The sequence below is a fragment of the Pinus tabuliformis genome, chromosome 8, assembly GCF_031772625.1.
Source record: "Pinus tabuliformis cultivar Carrire ecotype Pingquan chromosome 8, CPIR1, whole genome shotgun sequence".
Taxonomy (NCBI): domain Eukaryota; kingdom Viridiplantae; phylum Streptophyta; class Pinopsida; order Pinales; family Pinaceae; genus Pinus; species Pinus tabuliformis.
Genome location: NC_142294.1, coordinates 1,057,317,737 through 1,057,339,642, shown reverse-complemented (window position 1 = coordinate 1,057,339,642; position 21,906 = coordinate 1,057,317,737). Strand labels below are relative to the sequence as shown.

At 35.9% G+C, this 21,906-nt stretch overlaps 1 pseudogene across 1 annotated transcript in view; it reads right to left on the bottom strand.

Annotated features, from left to right (window-relative positions):
* Positions 1-20,122: 20,122 nt before the first annotated feature.
* Positions 20,123-21,906, bottom strand: part of LOC149238982 (root phototropism protein 3-like) — a 111,362-nt pseudogene continuing 109,578 nt past the window's right edge. The window contains exon 4 of the transcript XR_016245954.1: positions 20,123-21,121. The product of XR_016245954.1 is annotated as a root phototropism protein 3-like (transcript). The remainder of the gene's footprint in view (positions 21,122-21,906) is intronic.

The window sequence follows — 21,906 nt, the reverse complement described above, 5'->3', positions numbered from 1 at the left end:
TATAAGTTATATTTTTTTCTATTGTCACATCTCTGGTTAATACATTTAATTACATCGTAAAAAAAAAGAGTAAATGAATAATATAATTGAAATTGTGAATATTTACGCCGCATTAAACTTCCATATAAATAACATTTAACATGTAATGAGTACATAATTAATTGTGACTTGATCATAGGCATGCTGGTACTAATAGATTTGTGCTAAAGGTTATACGACTATGGTCATAGATTAACTACTGGATTTCAAAAGGGCTAGCGGGAATGGAGTTCTAGACCCTTCCGATTGCTGCCTAGCTGTCATACACTTCCTCGGGGAAGTCGTTGCATCAACGACCCATCTTGTAGCTACTCCATCGAACGGTGATGGTTGTTTCCCTTAAACCCTTACTCATTTGCGTTGATGGGTGATTTTCGTATTTTCTCCTTGGTTCAACAGAGGGCTCTGTTTCTGGTCCATGGAATCCGGTGTTCGCATTGTTTCATGTCTATGGTTATGCTATGTTGATGATGTTCTTTCTACTGTGCCATGACTCTTCCATGTCTATTGCTGGGTGATTCATTCTGCAAATATGCATGCTGCATTCCGGTGATTTTCTCTGTCAAATATTCCAGCTCAGGTAATGGGTTTTCCTATGAAAGTTTATACTCGTTTTTCTTTGCATCTACATATGCCTTTTCCAGTTTGTTAACGGATTCTCATGTTTTTATGGTTAGGATGCTTCGGAGGGTTCTATGCGACCAGGGTTTGACTGCGGAAGTTCAATACCCTTCCTCCTTAAGCCAACTTGCAGAGTTCGGTGTTAATCACTTCGTCCGGCCTCCGGGTAAAGTGGATGAACATCTTGATAGAGTTCTTGGGTTGTATATTTTTCAGATTCTTGGTGGGTTTAGCGGCTTGTTATGTCGGCTTTAAGCTTAGCTCGTTGTTCATTAGGGGTTTAGTCCTAGAGGTCCTGAACTCTATTGTTTTTTTCCCTAGTGGTAACGTGTTTTGTGTACTAAACGAATGCAGTCGAAAGACTAAGTTATTTTCTGGGTTTTACAACCCGAGTTAATTTACAATCCTCTTTGTAATTTACTTTGTAATTTAAGCTTTTAAACAGTGAATGGAGGATTAATTCTAGTTTCCAGAATTTTATATGAAATGGAACTCTGTTATGATATAGTTTTCTGTGTTCTATAACGTAATATGGTTAATACGCATTTGAGGAGTCAGTTCTCCTAGCACAGGTCTTCTTCTCATATAAATTCTCATGAGACTATCTTGGGTTGGCTTGCCTACTCTGGGGCCATAGTCGATTTCCATTTTTACTATTTCAGTCCATATATTTAATATCACATTTATTTGTTAAGTAGTTGGGGCTTCAATTTCCTTTTCTTCAAGAAATGGTTTATATAAATACTCTAGTAATTTCTTACGATAAATAATTCCTGAAGGATTTATCATACATGTTCCATATCTATTTGTATACATAGTTCAGTTTTCTAAATTTTCTAGTAATTTTAGTGATAAGATTTGTTCTTTGAATTCTTGATCGTTCTAGAAGTTCTAAAGTATTTTTACTAACACGGTTATAATAAGCCTAGTGTGGCCTTGGAGTTTGTTTAATTGTTCACACTTATATCTATGGCTAATGGGGTTAGAGTATTGAGACCCCACATCAAGTATTTCCTTTATTAGAAGGACTACGAATAATATTGTTCTTTTCTTCACAGAATTGTAATTTTTCTCAGAAAGTTTTCTAATAAAGTCTTTTGTCAGTTACAAAGCGTTTGTTGTTTTCTTTTCTAATTTTGTTTATAAATTTAGATGTTATAAACCTAGGAGTTGAATTCCTTCGAAGGAAAATTATTTACCCTTATTCACAGATTTCACTGTTATTCTTTTCTTTTTTTTCTTTTCCTTACAGCATGCTAATTCCTGTTAGATATCTAGCATGCTATTAATTTCTTCTAATGATAATTCTTTGAACCCTTACTGGAATAGCACATCTGTTGCTTTCAACGAAAAACAAGTATTATCTTAATAGTATATTTACTTTCAATCATATAAGTACTTATCTAAACTCTGTAGAAATATTGTCGACTGCTTGTGTCAAATGCAACTATATATTGCCTGATTTCCTCCCAACCTTGAGACTTGCTTTGAGGCCAAAGTCTCCCCTCGAGTTGTTACTCACATGCAGGATACCTTTTGTAAGACCAACAGTCTTGGCATGTCATGGCATCTGGTCCTAACCAGACTTAGCTTTGAGAACCGTCTGACATATTAACACGGTAACCTCTTCTTTTTCCTCTTACTTTTTCATCTCAGGTACCAATACCCTCTTGATTTCTTCCTTGAGAATAAATATCCAAGGAAGTAGTTAGGGATAGGTAATTTTTTATCCTACTACCTAACATGTGAGAGTTAAATAATTTGTTATCCACCAAGTGTATATACTCCTCCCATTTGGAACATTGTTGCATCACATAAGTTTGTAGCATATCTTCCACTATTTGATTCATCCGCTCAGTTTTCCCATCAGTTTGAGGGTGATAGGCAATGCTAAAATGCAGTTGTGTGCCTAAACCTCTAAATAAGGATTTCCAGAAAGATGATGTGAATTTTACATCATGGTCAGAAATTACAATCCTTGGTATTCCATGTAGTCTAAAAATATTTTGCATGAATATGTTAGCAATTTGTACAGCCTTAAAAGTAGATTGTACCGGTATGAAGTGAGCATACTTTCTCAACTTGTCTACCACCACCATTATTGAGTCATTTTTCCTTTTTGACTTAGGTAGCCCTGTAATAAAATCGATGGAAATAGTTTCCCATTTCCATTCCAATATTGGAAATGGGTGGAGTAGTCCAGCTGGATGTTGGTGTTCTGCTTTCACTTGCTGACACTCCAAACAATGAGCCAAATATTCAGCCATTTCTTTTTTCATACCAGGCCAGAAATATTCTTTTCTAAGTGTAGTGATTAATTTTTGATATCCGGGATGCCCTGCACAAGGAATTTTATGATACTCGTCCAAAATTAATTGTTTAATATCTTTTTGGTTTGGTACATACATTCTCCCTCTATAAATCAACATACCTTCTTGGTTTACCTCATATCCTAGCTGTTGTTTGTTGTTGTTTGGAATATTCGCTTGCTGCCATAACATCTTATACTCAGGATCTTGTGTTGCTTCTTTAATCTGTTCTTTAAAAGTGGTATGTGCTTCACTAAAAGAAACTTCATAAATGCAGTTTATTTTTCTACTTAAGGCATCCACAACTTGGTTTTCTTTTCCTTTTAAGTGTTTGATGTCAAAGTCAAATTCACTTAGGAAATCAATCCAACGGGCTTACCTAGCATTCATAGTAGGTTGTTTGAAATAATTAGTTAAACTATGATGATCTGTCATTAATAAAAACTTCTTACCCAATAAATAATGTTGCCACATTTTTAATGCGTGGATAACTGCTGCCAACTCCATATCATAAGTCAAATACTTCTATTCTATTCATGTTCCTTAAGTTTCTGAGACTCATAAGCAATAACTTTTCCCTCTTGCATTAGCATGTCATCGACTCCTTCTTTGTTGGCATTGGTACAAATAATGTACTCTTTGTTTGGGTCTGTAATACTTAGAATAGGTGCAGTAGTAAGTAAGTGTTTTAGCTGGTCAAAACATTTTTGACAGTCCATGGTACAATTAAAGGTTCTCCCCTTATTTTTCAAAGAGGTAATGGGGTATGCCACTCTAGAAAATCCTTCAACAAACCTCCTATAGTATCCATCCAGACCCATGAATGATCTTATATCAGCTACATTCTTGGGTACTGGCCATTCCATTATGGTTTTTATTTTCTCCGAGTCCACAACAATCCCATCCTTGGTAATAATGTGTCCCAAATATTGAATTTGTTCTTTAAAGAAATCACATTTTCTGTACTTGGCGTACAACTGATGTTCCCTCAAGGTTTGCAGGACAATTCTTAGGTGTTCCTTGTGCTCTTCTATATTTTGGGAATAGATCAATATATCGTCAATAAAGATTAGTACAAACTTATCCAAATATTGATGAAAAACAATGTTCATTAGATACATCAAGGTTGTGGGAGCGTAAGTTAATCCAAATGGTAACACAACGAACTCATAATGTCCATAACGAGTTCTAAAGGTTGTTTTAGCTATATCTTCTTCCTTAATCCAAATTTGGTGGTACCCTGAGCGAAGGTCAATATTTGAGAATATGCTCGCTCCCTTTACTTGGTCAAACAACTCGTCAATACGAGGCAAAGGGTACTTGTTTTTTACCGTCATCTTCTTTAGTTGTCAGTAATCCATGCACATCCACAAGGTTCCATATTTCTTCTTGATGAAGAGTCTAGGGGCTCCCCAAGGTGAAACACTTGGGCGAATATACTTTTTATCGAGCAGTTCCTGTAACTACATTTTCAATTTAGTTAGCTCTGGCATGCTCATGTGATAAGGGGCTCGGGATACCGAGGCAGATCTAGGGATTATCTCAATAGCGAAGTCTATATTCCTCTTGGGAGGTAGTCCCAGAATCTCTTCAGGAAATACGTCTGAAAATTTTTGTACCACAGGTATATTTCCAACGTACCAGATTTTTCTGATGAATTGATATACCCTACCTGTATGGCATAAATTTGACATCCCTTTCGAATACATTTTGTTAATTGATAGGTTGTTACCAGTCTTATTTTCAGGGGGTTTTGTATGCCCTGGATCTCTTGTCTCAAGCCTTGTTCATCTATGTAATTATTAGTTTTGTCTTTACAATTAACTAGGGACCAATGCTTCTCCAGCCACTCCATACCTATTAGGACATCATATGATCCTAATGGTAAGACGTTTAATTCTTCCATAATAGACTGACCTGCGAGTTGCTAAGGGCAATTGCTAACCTTAGCCAACACCCTTTGTTTTGCCCCCATGGCAAGTTGTGCTAGCCAAGGGTTTTTAAATTTGACAGATTGTGAATGACATTGTTCGACCACTTTTGGACTTATATAACTCAAAGTAGCTCCTGGTTGAATCAAAATAAATATAGTTTGGTCAAAGATCTTACCTTCGAATTTCACCATGGTTGGTTGGTATTCTTTGTAATTACATTGTAATTTAAGATTTTAAACAGTGAATGGAGGATTAATTCTAATTTTCAGAATTTTATTTGAAATGGAACTCTCTTATGCTATAGTTTTATGTGTTTTGTAACGTAATTATGGTTAATACGCATTTTAGGAGTCCGATCTCCAAGCACAGGTCTGCTTCTCATATAAATTCTCATGACAATGTCTTGGGTTGGCTTGCCTGCTCTGGTTCCACAGACAATTTCCCTTTTTACTGTTTAGTCCATATATTTAATATCGCATTTATTTGTTAAGAAGTTGGGGCTTTAATTTGCTTTTCTTCAAGAAATGGTTTGTATAAATAACTCTGGAAATTTCTTACGATAAAGAATCCTTGATCATACATGTTCCATATCTATTTGTATACAGAATTCGGTTTTCCAAAATTTCTAGTAATTTTAGTGATAAGATTTGTTCTTTGAATTCTTGATAGTTTCAGAAGTTCTTAAGTATTTTTACTAACACGAATATAATAATCTTGGTATGGCCTTGGAGTTTGTCTAATTGTTCACACTTATATCTATGGCTAACGAGGTTAGACTATTGAGACCCCACAACAAGTATTTCCTTTACTAGAAGGTCTACGAACAATATTGTTCTTTTCCTCACGGAATTGTAATTTTGCTCAGAAAGTTTTCTAGTAAAGTCTTTTTTTAGTTTCATATGGTTTCTTGTTTTCTTTTCTAATTCTGTTTATAGCTTTAGATGTTATAAACCTAGGAGTTGAATTCCTTCGAAGGAGAATTATTTACCCTTATTCACAGATTTCATTGTTATTCTTTTCTTCTATTTCTTTTCCTTACAACCTGCTAATTCTTGTTAGATATCTAGCATACTACTAAATTCTTCTATTGATAAATTCTTTAAACTCTTACTGGAATAGCACATCTATTGTTTTCAATGAAAAACAAGTATTATCTTAACAGTATAATTACTTTCAATCATATAAGTACTTATCTGAACTCTGTAGAAATACTGTTGACTGCTTTTGTCAAATGAAACTACATATTTCTCGATTTCCTCCCAACCTTAAGACTCGCTTTCAGGCCAAAGTCTCTCCCCGAGCTGTTACTCACATGCAGGATACCTTCCTGTAAGACCAATAGTCTTAGCATGTCATAGCTATATGATCCTAACCAGACTTAGCTTTGAGAACCGACATTGTAACCTCTTCTTTTTTCTCTTACTTTTTCATCGTAGGTACCAATACCCTTTTGATTTCTTCCTTGAGAATAAATCTCTAAGGAAGTAGTTAGGGATAGGTAACTGTCTAGCCTAGCTACCTGACATGTGAGAGTTAAATAATTTGTTATCATCCAAACATTTGCTTGTATAAATTAACCAAAATCTTAAATATATAAATTTAAATAGTAATATGCAGTTTTTTTTGCTGCAATAAGTTAAATATTTACAATTACTGAGGACATCACATCTACGTATTTTTAATTTAAGATGAATTATTATGATATTAAAAACATAATTTAATAAATTTAATTATAAAAAATTATATATATTAATAAAAATAAAACACATAAATATATATTCAAAAATAAACATATATTAAAGTGTATATATGTTAATATAAACAATATTAGTTAATCATATTTTTTAATTTTTGGTCATTCAACAATACTGTATTTTATTAGTTGTTTTATTTTTATTCTGAAATGTTGATGTCTTTATTTTTTTTTAGTTTAGTTAAGCTATATTTAAACTAAACCACAAGTACTAATTAATATGTTGCCCTTCTTTTATTTTATTTTTTTACTACAATTTTATCATTTTTAGATGGTAATGTTTCATCATTTAAATTGTATTTTTAAATGTAGAAATAAAATTAGCTTCTTAAAAAATATCTAACTCTAATATATTTCAACTAAAATACGATTTAATTGTTTTTTTTTTGTGAACTTGGTAGTACTTCCTCTATTTATATTATCTGTTCAAAATCAAATTTGCCATTTGTTCCAAGTGGTCTTACCTGCCCGAAGGAAACCAAGTAGCCACCTGTCAGCATTAAAAGTTGTCCAAAATTTAAAAAGGTTCTTCTCTATCCGTCTATCTGCATTATCTATACTATGTATACTACAATTCAAGTTAAACAAGTAAAAACTATTCATGATAAAACTTCAACAAAATGTAGTTGGACCTCTGCTTCAATCCTCGTCCGAGGATATTACTAGGGTTGGTGCTTTGGTGCTGGAGCCCAGCATCTTGCTCCTCTTCATGTCTTGCAGTGTTTGTTCAATTCTCCCCAGTTCTAAGTTGTTTCTGTAAGTTTGGATCTGGACTGCTACTATCACCCTGAGGAGTTTTGCCCTGATGGGATCCATCTCCTTGGTGTCTTCCTTTGCCTCTGGACCTCTGCTTGCTGCTTGTTTCCTATTGAGAGTCATTGCCCGAGCCACCACGTTCTTCATGACCTAGTATTGCTGGATCGTCTGTCTAAAGAGAGTGTGCCATCCTCGGGAGTTCCTTGGATCAGGAACCATGCCCTCCCATCCTTCCATGGGAATGTCTTGGTTCCTTATGTTGTCATTTAGTTCTCACTCCCAGCCATCTATTTGGGCTTTGACCTCCGATGGGTTCCTTGCCATGTAAGCGTCAATGAAGGTTTTCATGTGTTCTTGTACTGTCTTTCTCCCTCTCTTTCTTTTCTCTTTGTTTGGGCTACTCACCCCCTCAGCCATCTTTTTGCCTGTCTTTTTTACCCTTCCTGGTCGCCTCTTTTCCGCCTCTTGCCATGTTGTCTTCATAACTGCTACTGTTTGCTTCTTTCCTTTTTCTGGCCTCCACTCTATACTGGACGTAGTTTGAGGTGAGACCTATCACATAACCATAACAAGTATCAGTTTGATGTTGTATAGACATCCAAACAATTTTCCATTTACCTGTGTCACATTTGATATCCCTTTCAGGGCCGGATTTGAGGCTTTTTATGGTTTCTTTTAGCTTTTCCCAACTCGTCTCATGGTTTTGGGTTCTTCTGGTCCTTTCCTCTTTTACCTTCGTGTTATTCTCTCGTCGACGTCCGTCACTTAGACAGTGCGACAGAGGCATTCACACAGGACCGCCACCAGGATAGACTGAATTACTATTATTTGCTTTGCGGGGAAGCTTGACCATGGAGATTTTCTCCGGGGGTCTAAACAGCAGGACCTTGGCCCTATTCTTCGCCACACTGGGTAAATTCCTTAGTTTTTGTTTTCCTCTTTTCTCTATTCTCTTTACTCTATGTAACTCTTCGTTTTTCCCTCTGTTTTACCTGAGGAGTCCCCACCAGGGTTCATAAGGGCCACACTCTCTCGCATTTCATTTCTTGACGTTACCGTAGTGGAAACCTCTCCATTCCTGGTTTCTGCACCATCCTCTCCTAGCTGTAGGCACCACATGGTCATAACGAGCTTCCCCATCGTAGTATTCTTATGAGGTTTACTCATCTTTCCTCTACTTGCTCCCTTCTCTCTAAGCTCTAGCTTCATCACTAGGGTTTTCATTAAGAATTCTATAATCTTCACCCATCCAGGGTCCTAGGAGTTCCTGGATTCTTCCCTACCAGAATCCCTACCTATCCTGAACACTTTTCCTAGTTTTTTAAAGAAAGGCATCCTAATTCTTAAAATGTTGAGGGCCAGAGAAGCAACATACCGACTATCAGAGCTGGTTCCGCTGTTATCCACGGGCTGTGTCGTCGTTCCTCGACCACCTCTCTTCTCTCCTGCTCTCGTTTTCTCCCTCTGCATGCATCTGCCTATAGACTTTTTCCATTTATGTTTTATTCCCTCCCCATTCTGTCCTTGCACTTCTCTTCCTCCTGTCTATCGTATTTACTCCCCTCTCTGATCCCAATGCCGTCACCTTGGAATGGTGACCCTCCATCATTTCCCACGTTGTATTTCATTAACTCTCGCTTGCTCCCAGTTGCTCTTTTCGCATGTCCTCTTCCCTCGTCCTGCCACTTGTTAGCGTCCTCCTGCCAGCACTTCCGCTGACCCCCCTGCCAGCGTCGTTGTCTTCCTTTCCCCTCTCCACCAGCCTACTCTCAGGGTTTGTTCCTTCCGTGCCATGTTCGTCCCCCTGCCCTGCCGCCTGTCCTCTCTCTCCACTTCCCATTCTTATACCTGTCCTTTCACTCGCGTGGACTCTGCCTACCACTTCTGAGTGCCATCTCCTTTGACCCACTTCCTCCACGTTGTTGCACCCCGATCAAGGGATGGTTTAGTTGTTTTAATAATCATAATGTTTTATCATTTAAATTATTTTTTATCATAGTAATATTTATAATTTAAATTATACTTTTAAATATAAACAAAATCATACTCTTAAAAAAATCTCCATAACAATACTCATCTATGTTTAAAACCTGGTTAAAAATTTCAGTGTTAATTTAATGAGTTTGGTACTAAAAGAGTGTTCCACTGTCTTGGTAGATACTCAACAATTTAAATGGTTGAGTTTGGTACTAAAGTAGTGTTTTCACTCTCTTAGTATTGGTAGATACTCAACAATTTAAATGGTTGAGTTTGGTACTAAAGTAGTGTTTTCACTCTCTTAGTAGATACTCAACCATTTAAATGGTTGTGTTTGGTACTAAACTAGTGTTTTCACTCTCTTAGTAGATGCTCAACTATTTAAATTGGGTAGGCCACAATTTAGCTAGAGCCTTGAAATTTGTTTTCAAAAATTTTAATTATTGTAGTGGCTAAATAATTTTTATTTATAATAGAAATAAGATTCAATGCAAGAATACTTGGAGTACCCAAAATCTTGAAGTGTGACAATTATAACTCAAATTTTCAAATCGTAAATTATTTAAAATTTAAATTAAAACTTTATAATTTTTAACCCGATTTTAAACAAAATAAATGGTCTCGTAGAGACTGCCTGTAATCATACAATGAAATTATTGAATGATTCAGTGGACGTTGCATGGGGAGACATGATGACGTGAAACTAAAATGTGTTGACATGTCTGACAGCCCTTCCCCTCATCAAAATGCAACTGTCTGGTCTTCATTATCACTCGTTTTCTCCGACCGATGGGGCCTCAGCGTGTGTGCATATGTAAGTACCAACCGATTGTGTTGTTTTTATCTGCCCATCTGTCTTGACACTACGCCCTTTTACCTTGCTTGCTTTTAAATCCGATCACGTCAAATTTCCAGCAATGCAGATTCCCCACGTGGTATGATTCCCTCTCGCACCCACGCTGGCTGGCTGGCTGGCTGGCAAAGAGCCGTGCCACCCTGCTTTCTGCTCACCTCTTCCTACCCGCACAACACAACCTCTATTATCTTTCTCTTTTCCACCCTATAAACTCGTGATTCCCATTCAAAAGGGGTTCTCATCAGCTTCTTGAGTTAGGGAATATTCCTTCTCGCTGAGAATGGGATAACGTGGACTCGTTTCTCAAGATGCTATTAATGTTAACTAACCTTTCAAAATGTAATTGTTATTATTAAATGCTTATATGTATCTTTATTTTGGAATAGGATTATACGTATCTGTAATTGTTATATTAAATGCTTATACGTATCTTTATTTTGGAATAGGATTTTAGAATTAGAATGGGAATAGGATTTTAGAATTAGAATTATAATTGGATTATTATTAGGTAAAATTTAATAATGTGATATATATCAATTTATAATAAACATAAAAATATTTATTTTACTAGATATTTTAAGTGGTTAAAATTATAAAAATTAATTAAATTATTATTATTATTGATAAAAAGAAATAATATATAAGTGATATATATATATATAATTTTAAAAATATATAACAATATTTTTAATTTAGATATCAGTCTTTCGGATTAATCACATCATTAGGATTGGGTTATGGATCACAAAAGTCTTAGATTTAACAATTTTTTAATTGTGGTGATTCACTTTCATTTTAAATTATGGAGATTTTTAATATGTAAATAAGTTTTATTACAATATTATGGACTAGTACCATAGTTTATCAATACCATATCTCCAGAAAGCCATAACCATTTGATAGACACTTGTTTATAAGACATTTTTTTTAATTAATGAATTTAATTAAAAGAGAAAAAAAGACATAATTACTTTGGAAATAAATTTTAGCCATTGGTTTCTGTATATTTAGAAGAATATTCTATAACATTCTATGCAGGTTAAATCCTTGTCATCCACCAAATAAATATTGGCAATAAAATTTTGTATCATATTCTAAAATAGACATATTTATCAACATCATAATTAGGTGGATGGTTGAGATTTAACATCCATTGAATATTAGAGGATATTGTTAATAGTAGTCATAAATTAGAGGTTGATATTAATTTCAAAAAGTAGTTATGACTTTTCTACATTTTTAATTAAACTGATTAGTTGAAAAAATATCACATGAACAAGTGTCATCTAAAATAAATTATTGCTTTTTAGACATGTAATATTGAGAAGTTATATATTGACTTATGGTATTGTATCAAAAACTATTTACAAATTAAAGATATTCATTATAAAGTGAGATAAATCTTCACAAATATTTTTTTTTTACAAGATTCAAATGTATATATTTAATCTATATTAATTATTTTTCATAAATAATAATAATTTAAATAAATTTAATTTACTAAACAATATTAATTTTTTATTAACAATAATAATTTAAATAAAATTATAATGTAATTATATGTCGTTGTGTCAATTTTTTTGTTTAGTTGAGTCCACATGTCATAATCATTAATGGCTAGCCTGCATATAGATTTAACACTACTAATGAATGAGTTGGATTTACTTAGAACAAAATTGTTAAAATTTACATGTGACTAGAAACATCAAGAATATTGCATATATCCATTGGCGTGATTATAGTGTTCGGTGTTCAGAGCTTTCAGAAGAGTTATGTTGATCCTAGAATCTTCTACAACATTCAGAATATCTTGTTTAACAATGTTCCAACAAGCCTTGAAGAAGTCTACATTGAAACCATCTGGGCCAGGTGCTTTACCGTTTTGCATTTCTTTGAGCACTCCACTAACCTCATCTTCTGTTACTGGCTTGTTAAGGTTGAAATTGTCCTCCCTGGACACCAGCCTACGTATATGACTTGTGAAGTTTCTGATGGAATTCTCTCTGTCATGACATGTTTCCTTGGCTATGCCCCGAAAGTGCTTAACAAGTGCTTCTTCTATCTCTACATGAGAGTTGTGAAGAATACCTCTCTTGTCCTTGATCACTGAAATTATGTTGTCAACTCTGTTTTCCATAGTGGTTATGTGGAAAAATCTAGTATTTCTTTCTCCTTCTTTGAGCCATTGAACCCTTGATTTTTGCCTCAAAAATATTTCCTCTTGTTTACATAAATTCTCCCATTCTTGATTACATTTGGTGGCTTGATCATTTCTGGTTTCATCGAAGCCATCTGTGATAAGGGCTTGGTTGATTTCCTGCATTTTACCCTCTACTACTTTTTTAGCTACAAAAATATTGCCATGCTCCTTCTTGTTCCATTCCTTGAGCCGGATCTTGATGTGTTTTAGTCTCTTTTGAAGAAGGAACATTCTGGTGCCCTGAATGTTCAAATCTTCTGACCACCATTTGGCAATGTTGCTGGTAAAATCTGGATGGGAAAGCCAGATATTTTCAAAACGAAAGGGTCTATTCCGGGGAGTACCTATACTCTGCACCTCCAGATGAACCGACCAGTGGTCTGAGCCTCCAAAGGGTAGAATTCTTGCTGATATTTCCTTATCATTGAGCATAAGGTCTTCTGATATTATAAATCTGTCTAATTTGGAAGCCACCTGAGATTCTCCTCCTCTTTTGTTGTTCCAAGTAAATATGCCATTACTAGTTACCATATCCACTAACTTCATACTATCTGTAAAAGTTTGAAACTTCAGAGATTCTTTACTAAGAACTCTGGTTCCTCCTTTTTTCTCCGAGAGTGATTTAATCATATTGAAATCCCCTCCCAAAATCCATGGCATGCCTAAAGACCTACCTCTGAGTTCCTCCAGAGAATCTAGAAATTTGAGTTTACCCTCCATTCTTTTGGGACCATACAAATTTGTGACCAGGTAGGTTTCCTTATCTCCTACAAGTTGTATGACCACTGAAAGGTATTCTCTAGATGCCTCGGCATCTAAAATGTCTATTTTATTTGGATTCCAAAGGGTTAGAATACCACCTGTTGTATTCTTCGCTTTGACTTCCAGAAACTCATAACAATTGAGCCATTTACTATGAATCTCTTTTAGTTTTTGAATGGAACATTTAGTTTCCTGGATGAAGATCACATCCGGAGCTATTTGTTTCATTCTATTACTAATCAGTCTATGTTTTCTTTTACTACCCAGACCTCTAATATTCCAAGAAGTAAACTTCATTATTAAAACTTGTAAAAGAGTAGCTAATTAGGTCTTCATCTTACCTGAGTCTATCATTAACTTTCCACATTCCATCAAAAGTTCGTTCTGCTTTTTCCTGCCTCTTTTTTTCCTGGGTTTCTGGGTGCTAATCCTGGAGTGGATTTCACCATTTTTACCCCTTCGCTGCTCTACTTTTCCTTGTTTCTTTGCCTCTCTGGCCCTTTGTTTTGTGTTTTCCATATATATAGTTGTTGGACTCTTCTGAACTCCTCTAGAGGTAAAGATTCAATCCCTTCTTTAGTTCCTTGAATCAAGAAATCCTCCAGATCTAGATTCTCTGTCTCAAGAATCGCCTGAAGTTCTTGGTCCTCCATTTCCATCTCACTTTGGGTCATCTCATGATCCATTTTTGTTTCAACATCACTCACAAACGTTTCTGTCTGCAGATTTTTATCTGGTAGTTGTTCCTTGTCCTCTTCTTTCCCTGCCTCCATTAAACCTTCTCCCTTCATCTGGCCTCCTGTGGGTATCCCTTCTTCCTCTTCCAGTACTTGGAACCTATTTTGACTGTCTTGTTTCCCTTCAGATTTTCGTGTCTTTGACCCCTTCTTTCTTCCTTTTCCTTTTTTTGTAACTTTGTGAAAGCTTTCAGAGTCTTTCATTGCATTAGTTTTAATATTATTCTCCAGTTTAGCGAGAGGGAAATCCTTGAATAGGTGACCATGCTCATGGCATTTGCGACATCTGAATGGAATATGTTCGTAATCAACAGTTTGAACCCATTCTTCATCAAAAACTTCCAATATTACCTCATCTGGTAGAGCTCCTGAGAGATCCATCTCCACACATATTCTAGCAAATGAAGTATACTTTCCCCTCCTAGTGGCTTCAGAAGCTTTGACAAATCGTCCTAACTTGTTTCCTATGGTTGTTAAGGACTCTGTTTGCCAATAATCAAGCGGAAGAGAATAGAGCCTTACCCAAATTGGGACCGAAGTGAATGTTTCATGTTCTGGGACAAAATTCATGATCCAAGGTCTCATATAGAGACCTGCTGCAGCATAGAAGTAGGGCCCACCTTCAAAAACTCTATCCTTATCTTCGATGTTTGTGAATACCACAGTAAAGAAACCCTTTGATCCTAGGTGTAGGTCAATGCTTCCTTTTGGTTTCCAGTGATATCTTATCCACATTTGTAAGGCTTTTTCAGTGGGCCATAAACCCATGAATTTGCAAATGATTGCATAGGTTTGCATATGGTCCCTGTGCGCCTGCAGAGCAGGCTCATTTAAAACAACTCTGGGAGTCACAGCAGCTTTGGGCTTACATGGGCCCATTTGTGCTTTGTTTTTTGTACCCTGTTCCTTGTCTTCTTCCTCATTTTCTTTGGTTATATTATTCTCTTTTGACTTCTATCCATCTTGTTCCTCTTCCTTGTTCCTATTCCTTCCCTCTGAAGGTCCTCTATCATATTCCATATGTTTTTCCCCCTGCTGGTCACAACCTGTTTGAAGGAGGGAGTGGAGCTCCCTCCTTTGCGCTCTTCCATGGCGAGCCGCCTCTGCAATAGCCTAGAACCCTAGATGTTTCGTCCTCCATTGCTCCCTCCCTCTGATCGATCCTTCCCTACCCCATAATGTGAAATTCTAAGAGGGAGGAAGGTTAGAAATTTGTAGAGACAGTGAAAGCCAGTGAACTTTGTGTACTAATTTTAGATCTTTTCTCGCTATAGTTTTGGCCCTGATCCCTAAACAGGAGGCAGCCAAAAACTCCTGACAAATTTAGACCGATAGCTTTATGCAATATGGTTTACAAGATTATATCAAAAGTGGTGGCCAATAGACTCAAACCTCTCCTTCCTAGCCTTGTCTCTATGGAACAATCTGGATATGTGGAAGGAAGGCAAATTCTTAACAATATTATTCAAGCGCACGAGGTGGTACACTCTCTGACTATCAACCGAAAGGCTGACATGATCATGCAATTGGATATTTCTAAGGCCTATGACAAGTTGAACTGGAATTATATCAGGAAAATTCTTTTAGCTTTTTGGTTTGATCACAATTGGGTGAGATGGGTCTTGGCCCTAGTCACTTCCTCCAGCTTCTCAATTCTGGTCAATGGATCCCCTTTTGAAACTTTTCTTCCCTCTAGAGGCCTTAGACACGGGGATCCACTCTCTCCCTTTCTCTTCATCCTCATGATGGAAGCACTAGGTCGGTCTATCAAACATGCTAAAGAAGTCGGTAAAATCAAAGGTCTCCAACTTTCTGATAAGGGACAGGCTTGGACGCATCAACAGTTTGTGGATGACACCATGTTGCAGGGAATCCCCACTGTCAAAGAAGCTCAGGCATTCAAACAAATCCTAAATGACTTTTCCAGGGCTTTAGGTATGGAAGTTAATCTCTCCAAATCTAAGATTTTTTTCTTCAATACTAATACTGCCATTCAAAGGAACATTGCTAAAATTATAGGCTTTCAAAGAGATTCTCTCCCCTCAAAGTATTTGGTGGTCCCTATCACTGCTAAGCCTCTACTCAAGAGCATATGGGAGCCGGTGATCAATAAACTGCAAGACAAAATAAGGAAATGGACTATGAGGTCCTTAAACTTGGCTGGCAAGTTGGTGCTCACAAAGGTTGTTCTGCAAGATATCCCAGTTTTTATGCTCTTCGCTCTCTCGGCTCCTAAAGGAGTCTTGCAAATTTTCAGAACCATACAGAGAGACTTCTTTTGGGGCAAGGGGGAGGAAAAGAAAAAGTGGGCCTTGGTAGCATGGGAAAAACTCTGCAAACCTAGAAAACATGGAGGTCTAGGATTGGATGATCCAGAAATTTTAAGCAAAGCTTTAGGAGCTAAATTATGGTGGCGTTGGCTAAAAGAACCAAAGGCTCAGTGGGCTACAATCTGGAAAGAAAAATATGCCAGCTCATGGCAAAGTGAAGACCATATAAGAATGGATGGAAATATTAAGGGATCACACATGTGGAACAAGGCCTGGGACAATAGAGGTCTAGTCCAAGATAATGGCTTCTAGGAAATTAGAGAGGGAAACTTAGCTTTGTTTTGGGAGGACAAATGGCAACAAGAACCCATTCTTTTAAAAGAGGATTTGAAGGAACTTAAGGCAGAGGCAGATGCTAAAGGATTAACCAAAGTAAATGATTTCTGGGAGCAAACCAATAATGCAGGAATGTGGAGAACATGGAAGAAATTTGATTTCAGGTATGACAACCACGTAAAAGCCAAAGATGATATTCTAATGCAAGAGTTAGATCGAAGGAAAATTCTAGTTTCAGAAGGGAATTACCCCCTGAGATGGGGAAACAACAATGAGGGCTAATTTAATCTTAAGGAAGCTAAATTCATTCTCCTTGGTCTGGCCTCCCAGGTTCTGGACAAAGCATGGAAAAAACTATGGAGGCATCAAGGTTGGATGAAGATAAAACTCTTTATGTGGCTAGTCCAGAATAGGAAGATTTTGACATGGGACAATATTAGGAAAATGGGTGTTTTGGGGCCTTCCAGAAGCTCAAGAGGAAACAATGGAGCACCTTCTCAACAACTGCTCCTTTTCCTCCAAGTTGTGGGAGTCTTTCATCTCCATTTTCCATCAATCGAATAGGGACAAAGGGAGCATCATCAACACCCTAAATAAGTGGAGAAGCAATTTTTCGAATAATGACGTCCTTAGCTTTGCTTGGGCTCTAACGCCGAGCTTCATCATATGGAACATTTGGAAAGAAAGGAATAACAAAATTTTCAAGGATGTTAAAAAACCACCCCTTTACCTTTTAGATCAAATCTTAAAGTAGCTTCAAGAGACAGTGGGTGCTATTGTCCGAAATCTCCCTAAGAATCCTGCCTTGGCACCAGATTGGAGAATCCTTGGTTAGCTAGGGTTATAGAGTCTCATTCCTCGGGGCCTGGATCGGAAGATTCTCATTAGAGATTTTGAGCTTGATTTTTGGTACCCTCCCCCCAAGGGTTTTTTAAAGTTCAATGTTGATGGTGCCTCAAAGGGAAACCCGGGTACGGTGGGTCATGGAGGAGTTTTAAGGGATGAAAGAGGGAACATCTTGTTTATTTTCTACGGACACCTTGGGAGAGCCACCAACAATATGGCAAAAGTTCTGGCTATGGAGCACTGTTTAGAATTCTTGATTCAGGACAATCGATGCAATGTGATTGTGGAAGCAGATTCTGAGTTAATCATTAACTCAGTCAAGAGAATCAGATGGGGTACAACGCCGAAAAAGGCCTCAAGGAATTGGAGGCTGATCCAGATCTTCCATCGGATCCAGAACCACCTTCTAAGCCTCCGCACAATTACTTTTAAACATGTTCGACGATCGGCCAATAAGCTGGCGGATCTTCTGGCTAATCAAGGAGTGATTTGCGCAGAAGACAGGTTTGCAGTAAAATGGCATGAGCTACCTCAGTACAGTCTTAAGGCGAAATGCTAAGACTAGGCCGAGGAAGATTGGTTGGTGTTTCGGAGCAGGACTATGGAGGGTAGCACAGATAACTCAGAAATGTTATGAACAGAGGAGAGCACATAATTGGTTTTACAATGAGTGATAAGCTTCGGTGGTTTGATGTTCGGAGAATCAAGCTCAGTCAGGTCATCAACGATGATAGAGCGGGTATTTCTTTTCCAGGTGTTTCTAGCAGGCTGGTAGTTGCCTCTTCTCACAATGCCCCTAGCAGAGCTAATTTGGTGGGAGATCGGGTGCTAGGAGCCCTTGGCGTCCCCGATCACCTGAACCTTTCACCTCTGATTGGAATACCAAGCCCAAAGTGGTTTGGGGGTGATCGCGAGCCTCGCGATCGGGACGTTGTTTTTCTTTTTTGGCAGCGATCCCATTCAGTGGACAACACGTGGCAGTGGGGCCGTTTGGAAAACCGCCTCGATCGCACGCTAAAAATCGGCATGTTGGGCGGAGCAATATTCATATCAGCCATTGGATCTTGTGGCAGGGTTCAACGATCAGGATTGATTGTGCTTTTTTGTGGAGCCGGGGAATTAAGTCCGATCTGCCTCCTTGGTATGATTTTCATCTCAGTCGTCAAATTAAGACTGGGTTTGGGAGGCCATGAATTAATGAGCAGGTTGAGTGAGTGCTGACGCGGGCAATTGCTCGGCTTGGCATCAGTCAGCTCTTTAGGGCTGGTTTCCATTTTGTTCTGTCATTTTTCTATTTTGGGTTGAAAGTTCTTTCCTGTGACGGATAGAACCCTTGTTTTGAGTACACTCTACTCAGTGGACATTTGTAAAATATGTAAATTATTTTGATAAAAGATATAAAAGGATCGTCTCTTGCTTCAGCCAAAAAAAAAATTTATAATGTCTGGTGAACGAGGTTTGTCCATGTGGTAATAGGAACATGCCTCGTCAATCCACATATTTGTGCACTTAATGCATTGTCAAATCAAGACGCGACAAGAAGTAAACCCTTTATTGAAACGATGTTCAAGTCAAAAGTTCGCAAGGCGACAAATGAAAAGTAGTAAAAATCAACGTTAAATTTATCATAATAAAAATAACATTAAAATTTTAAAATTTTAATTATTATTTATGTAGTTATATATATTAAAGGTGGTTAAATATGCATAGGCAAATAAGTATTAAAATTTCATACTAATATATTAGAATTATAAAATTATAAAAAAAATATAATTAAATTAAAATTAGATAAAATTATGTAATAATATTCTTAACTATGAATATTTATCTCTATTTTATTAATGAAGATTTTTGTTTGTAAATAAGTTTTATTACAATACTAAACATGTCCAAAAAACTATAACATTTTTCATTATGGCACTTGTTTATATGAATTTTTTTTTTTTTTAATTTAAGAATTTAATTAAAAAGAAAAAAACATAATTTTTTTTAAAAATAAATTTACATTTAATTTGTGTATATTAAAAATATTTTAAAATATATTATTAAAATTAAATCTCTATAATTCCACTTTATAATTATTATTATTTAAATTAAAAATTCTAAAAATTTACACCAAAATAAATTTTTCTGCCCATAAATCAAATAATCTAACTAATAAATAAAATGTAGGGGCAAGATTCGGCTAAAAAAATCATTTTATCTAATAATTAAAATATGCCATTAACGAAACATTTTCTTTAAAAAAGAAGGCAGGCCAGATTCTATAGCTTTCTTTTTTAGAAACTGGTATAATTAAACACGTGTTCCAGATAAAATACTAAAACACTAATTTAATATGCATCTTCTTTTCTTCTCTAAGTTTAGATGTTAATACTTTTTATGATGAAAGGATTTATACATGATATCTTATATGGAGTAGTAAATTACACATTGAATATGCAGATATTATGTACAAGAAATTTGCTAATCCCTATCAAACAATCCACGTTGGTATGCTTAGGGTTTATGTTTCAACATTATTTCGTTCAAGCAGCATGTAACTGTTTTATTTGAATTTCCCATGGATCCATTCTGTAATAGCTGTTTTATTTAAATTTCCCATGAATCCTCACTATAATCGTTGGTAATCACCTTCAAGTATATCCACGAACTTTTTATGGAACTAAACCTGAGACTCTGATAGGAAGTAACATCACTAACTGATTTGTAATGCAGAGCTGCCATGCATAAATGAATATTGATCACTCACTGGTTCATCTGTGAAGAGAACAAAGAAAGTTACAGATCTTGGATTGGGATGACCGGAAGTTATGCGAAAGTAACTCGTTGATTAGGAGACACATCAATATTGATCACTGGTAAATCTGTGAACAGAAACAAATCTTGAATTGCAGGGTGGATTGGAACTCGTTGATGAGGAGCAGTGTGTATCATGATATGAGTCTCAGGTATGGCTTTTTATATTTGCAATCGCTTACAATGATTATGATAAGTTAAAAAATAATCATTAAACGTATGAACTCTGTGAGTTCCACATAAAACTAAGTACATTAAAGTTTAAACAAACAACTAGAATAAGGTGCCAGAACGCAAGTGAACAATCAGGACACAGAATTTCTCCAGCTCCTTGAATTTTGCGTTTGTTGGGGAGCAAGCACATCCATAGATTCATCAAGAATTTGGCCTGCAAAATCGTCATTGCTACTGGCAACCACTTTGGTATGGAATAGGGAAGAGGATTTAAGCTTCTTCCAGCCTGAGCTCCAAGGTGAACTAGCAGAACCAATGCTCTTTTGTTTGGAAACAGCAGCAGCTAGTTTCTGGAATTCTCGTTGCAGGTGCGAATAGTCTTGCTGAAGCTCCGCGAGTTGGAGCTTCACCTTTTCCAAATCATACTTTATTGTTTTCATGTCCAACCCTTCTTCCGCCTCGATTGACTCGTTTGCTGCAGCAGCTGGACGGTTGCAGTTTTGCTCTAAAATATGATAATCGCTCCTTCTTGGACTCTCAGAGTGAAGGTGAAACTGATGATCATTAATATTGGGTGTTGATGTTATAATATTTCTGACCCTTATCTGTTCACAGAGGAGAACTTGCATTACATTTCTCACAGGCAGACGTTCATTCTGGGCCGCGTGCAAGCAAGCGTCAATGGACAATTTTTGGCAATTCATTATCCGGCACACCCTTTTTCTCTCGTGTTCTGTCAGTGTAGGATGCGTCTACACACACAGGCACATTCTTATCAATATTAATTATTGCACAGAAAGAGGTAAACTTCAAATACATTAGAGACATTTCTTGTTCAGACTGTAATGTTAACCATTACATGAGTAAGTTAATCGCTCCATGAATTTATTTTATTTATTTTAATTATTGTAAATTTTGTTCATGTTCTGTAAACATTTATGAACTATTGTATAAGCGAAATAGTTTGTTTTTTTCTCAACTAGCTTGACCCCTAAAGAGTATCTACACAATTGAACCTTACCTATATAAAAATGGGGACCATACCAATTAAAACTACTTTCTTACAAAATTTCATAAAACAATAATTTTAAATTTAAAAAATTGATAGGAATGACTTTTTTAAAATAAATTGATATAATTGAATTGAATATTATTTTTCAAAACAATAATTTGAAAAAATATTTATTTATAAATTTGACTTTTATGAATAAGTGGATTAAAATTTATTTATTTTATATTTTTAGTTTTAATTTAAAAATAGTTGAATTAAAATTGGTTTTATATTTTTTAATTGAAAATCTAATTGCATTTAATTAAAAATAATTGAATTAATTTGATTTTTTTAATTGAAAAATTAATTGAATTAAAAACTAGATTTTAAAACTTTTGTGATCCATCACATCATTAAAATTTGATGGAATCACATTAAATAGATATTAATAATGTAATTAATCCAAAAGACAGTTTTATTATAATTGAATTGAACTTAAATAATTAAATAAAATGCTTATGATTCTTCTCATACAACAATTGAAAT